Source organism: Pyrus communis, chromosome 10 (assembly GCF_041283825.1).
Source record: "Pyrus communis isolate YQ-2024b chromosome 10, ASM4128382v1, whole genome shotgun sequence".
In the NCBI taxonomy this organism is placed as follows: Eukaryota; Viridiplantae; Streptophyta; class Magnoliopsida; order Rosales; family Rosaceae; genus Pyrus; species Pyrus communis.
In genome coordinates this window covers 89,383-94,023 of record NC_142574.1, presented here as the reverse complement: position 1 = coordinate 94,023, position 4,641 = coordinate 89,383, and positions in this window count along the sequence as shown.

Below are 4,641 nucleotides of genomic sequence, written 5' to 3'. Positions count from 1 at the left end.
TTATGCTTCGAGAATGCAATAGTTCAGTAGTGTCATATTCTTCTTCATTCAAATGACTAAACCTTTTGAGTCTGAAGGTCTGCCATGCTTCAGGTGTGCAATAGATAAATCATTTACTGCCTCACTATATTGTCCAACAGGGACATTAATTCTTGTAGGCACATTTGTAGCAAGTATATGTGATTTCATCACTTTCGTTACATCATTAATGCATCTGCCATTTGATTGACACATCGTTGCATCATTCAATTATTCTTACTTCATTTTCTCATTAATTGCTTCGTGAATCAAAATAAGACAAATTCTCTTCGTTCTTCTGGAACGGTCTTTACTTATCATTCTTCTAGAACGGTGTTATTTTCTCATCGTTCTTCTGGAATGATGTTATTTTCTCCACCTAATGGAGGGAAAATTGTCTTATCAAAATGACAGTCCACAAACCATGCAGTAAACGTATCCCCAGTCAAGGGATCCAAATATTGAATGAACACCAATGCCCAATCCGCGATTATGCCTCATTTGAGTACGTTGTGACAATGCAATAGGCACAAAGATAACACAACCAAAAACTCGTAAATGTATAATGTTTAGCTGGTTCCCAAACACTAGTTGTACTGAGAAATATTGATGGTTGGTAACAAATCTTAACCAAATTAATAATGCATCATGCAAAATAGCATGTACCTATGTGAAAACTAGCAATTTTGTTTTCATGAGCAGAGCGCGGGTAATCAATTTCATCCGCTTACTAAATGCTTATGCTAAACCATTTTGAGTATGGACAGGAGGAACTTCTGGTCCTTATTTAATAGTCTGTAGACTGAGACTCTTATGGCCTTTATTACAGTTAAGTTGAGGCATTGCGGCACTTCAAACTTACTGTACTCATCAAGGAACTTCATGTCTTGATCTTGAGGATCAAGGGACTTCATGCTCGATCTTTTTGTATGATGGAACTTCGCGTCCAATCATTTTATATGACGAGGATCAAGAAATTGCAGGTTCTGATCTGATCAAGGAACTTCAGGTCTTGTATATACTTATCGTAACAAAAGATAAGTACAATAAATAAATTAAAGCAATAGGCGGTAATTTCAGCTGTAGTAAATAAATTGCATTTAAGTAAATAAAACTTGTGACAAGGGCTTTAATTCAGCACTATTCACATAAATCAAAAGTTAAAGCAGTAGGCAGTAAAATCATCCATGATAAATAAATTTCTTTAAAGTAAATAGAAATTGTGAAAGAGTTTTAAGCCAACACCATTCACATAAATAAATACATATATATTTTCTTCTTTCTTTTCAAATGGTGCAACACCATCCAAAAGCCTTTACCTTTTTTTTTTTATTATTATTTTTCTTTTTCATTCACATGCTGCATCATTCCAAAAACTTTAGCCCCATTATTATTTTTCATTCAGATAGTGCAACTGCATCATTCTGTCTTTTCCATTTTTTTTTTATTTCTTGCTTTTTTTCTCAAATGGTGTCGTGCATTATTGCCTTTTTCAGATGGTGTCATGCATATTCCATAAACTTCCCCTTTTTTCTTTCTTTGTCTGTCTCTACCAGTCTCGAAACCCAGGACTAGCTAGGTTGTCATGGAGGTCACAAAAAACCAATTCAATCCAAAAAGGCTACCAGAGACTGGCGTTGTTCTTGTATGGCCCAAAGAACATGGCACCGCGATGCAAGAACCTCCCTATAAAGACATAGATGACGACGGAGTTGATGAAGGCACAAGAGAATGAGGTATGTGTGGAGTCAGTCCTGCCATCACCATCTCAGACAACCAAGTATTCATGGGAGTTCTCGAGATTCGTCGAAAACAACTCAATTTGGGTTTCCAAGTCTGATGAGATTCTTCTGGATCTCTGGAAACCAATTGTCAGGTACGAGTTTTCTTATCTCGTGACGACTACAGGTCGTACCGAAATTCGGTGGGGCGCTTCTAGCGCGGTGGGAGAGACATAAAATGTACATACCTTTTATTTTGTGAGATTTTGGTTGGCAGAGGTGAGAGGTAGATAATGCTTCACCGGATTTATGGCGTTGTGCTTTCCACTTACATGAGAGCTTCTCGTGCTGATAACTTGTTGTAAAATCGACGGTGTGTGCAGTGGAATAAATGAAATAAGACACAAAATTTACGAGATTCCTCTACAGTCAATGTGACTGGAGTACGTCCTCGGGGCAGCAATGGTGCTTTCATTTATAGCTGGAATAATAGGAGTACCAAAATAATTCTCTCTATTCTCTACTCTCTTCTTCATCTCTCTTTTTTCTTCCTATCTCTGCCGTGAGTCTTTCTCTTTGGTGTTGTGTGGGGTTTTGTATTTATATAGAAAATAAGAGTCATAGAAAGCAAGCTTTTGCAGATAGTGGAAGGGCAACTTGCCTAGTATTTAATTATTTGAGTGGACATCCACTGTTCTACAACACTTATTACCTTTTTAGGATTAATCTCAGTTTATTATTTTGAAGCTTTTGGGTTTTCAACATTTCATAAATCAAGTTTTTCTCGTCCCAATTTGGTACCTAAAGTCATAATTCTAGGACACTTTCATAGTTCATACATCCGTTAAGTTTTATGTCAAAACCTCTATTAACTTATGACATGACATCCACGTGAAAATAACTGAGCACCACATGTCAATATGGGCACACATGGATATTAAAAATTTAAAAGAAAATTAAAAAATAAATAAATAAATAAAAATCTAAACCTTAAACCTACAAAGAAATCATCCTCCTCTGGGATCATCAATCCCGTCCTCATCTAAACCATGCCTCAAATCCAATCCAATCCTGACCCTAAACCTAAAAAAAATCAATCTAGGGTGTTGCGAATTCGAACCAAAGAACCAAATTTCATCAATTACCATAAAAAATAAAGAACCCAGCTCTGTTTGCTCACTGAAACCTTCAATCCCACTGACGGTGGACATGGATATGGGGGAGGAGCTAGAATTCTGAGGAACCGCGCACAGCGAGTTCGAAATCGGCAACAAAACTCTTGATTTGGCTTTATAGGTAGATTTGTTGTTGGCTTCTTTGATTTCAAACATAATCAAATAGTTTGGTTTTCCATTTTTGAATTTGATGGTGTTGAATTTCATGGGTTTTCATTTAGGTTTGGAGAGGGAAGGGGAAGAGGGTGGGTGTGCAGGAGTGAAAGAGGGATGGGGTACTGGGTGCAGAGGAGGGAGATGAGAGACCTAAATTGATTTTTAATTTTTTAAAAATTTTAATATATAAGCCTATATTGAGACGTAGCATTAGTCATTGTACACGTGAACACCACATCATCAGTTAATGGAGATTCTAATAGAAAACTTAATAGATATATGAAAATGTCACAAAATTATGTTTTTAAGTACTAAACTGGAATAAAAAAAACTTGAAATGTTGAAAATCAAGAAACTTTAGGGTAACGAACTGAGATTAATCCTACTTTCTAATACCTAGTGAGTAGGAGCTAGCAGGCGAGCTTGGGGGTTGACTTCTTCAGGTTTGAATCTAACTACGCAAACCGTCCTCATTCTCCCATGCAGCAACGGTCGGTATCAACTGTCAAATTAATCATCTTATGCCACCCCCACCTCACCACGCTCACTCCCTCTCACTCATGTGCCGACATTGAGAGAAGAAGGCGATGACCTCTTCCGGGGCATCTTGGTAACCACAAACCCTTGTAAACCCATCTCTCTCGTGTAAGTGGTCACAACTTTAACAAATGCAGATATTGTTTTCATTTCTTAAAGGTTTTGATCTTTACATATCAGTACATGTGTTTTTTATTATTGGGAAAGAGTCATTTTTGGATTAATTGATATTCCATCTGGGTAATTATTGTAAATTATTGTACCATATATTGGACCTTAGTATTTGAGCCTTTAGCCCATGATTTATGTAAGAAGGAAGGAAACCCTTATTCTATGGAAATGATCTTTACCCTTGCTTTAGGAGGATGGCAAAGAGAGCAAACCCTAGCCTCCCATCGCCAAGGAAATGGCGTTGCTCATTGCCTAGCTTGTCAAACTATTTCTTAGGATATGAAGGTTTAAGTAATGACAGGTGTTTAGTGATTAGTGTGCCATGTGGCTAAATGTCATTAGTCCAAGCCTTGAGTTAATTATAGTTGTGTATTTCTAAGACAAAGTCATTGCCTTGTAATCATTATCCAAAAATATAATGATAAGTCGTTTTTCAACAAATTCTCTCTACTTCTCCAATATCTTTGTTTCCTCCATCTTCATTATCATGGTATCTTCATCGGTCGAGGCTCGCACCGTCGATTGACGATCTTCTTTGCTTCCGCTTGTTTAGCGTTTGTGTTGTTGTTTGGTTTCAGTCTTGCTTCAACTCCGGTGTTGATTGTCGGTGTAGTCGGCGGATCGTTTCAACCCTAGCATTTGGGGGTTTTTCTGCTTGTCGATTGATTCTTTTCCTCTGCGAAGATGATATTCTTCTGTCTGGTTGCTTGTTGATTATCGCTTTTTAATTGTTAGTGATTTGTTGGTTGTCTTGATTCTTGATCGCATAAACCTTAGTTTTTTTGGGGAATTCTTGATCGATTGAGTAGTTGTTTTCAATTTTGTATTATGTGAAGAAGTTCTTGTTTGTGCTTACATACTCA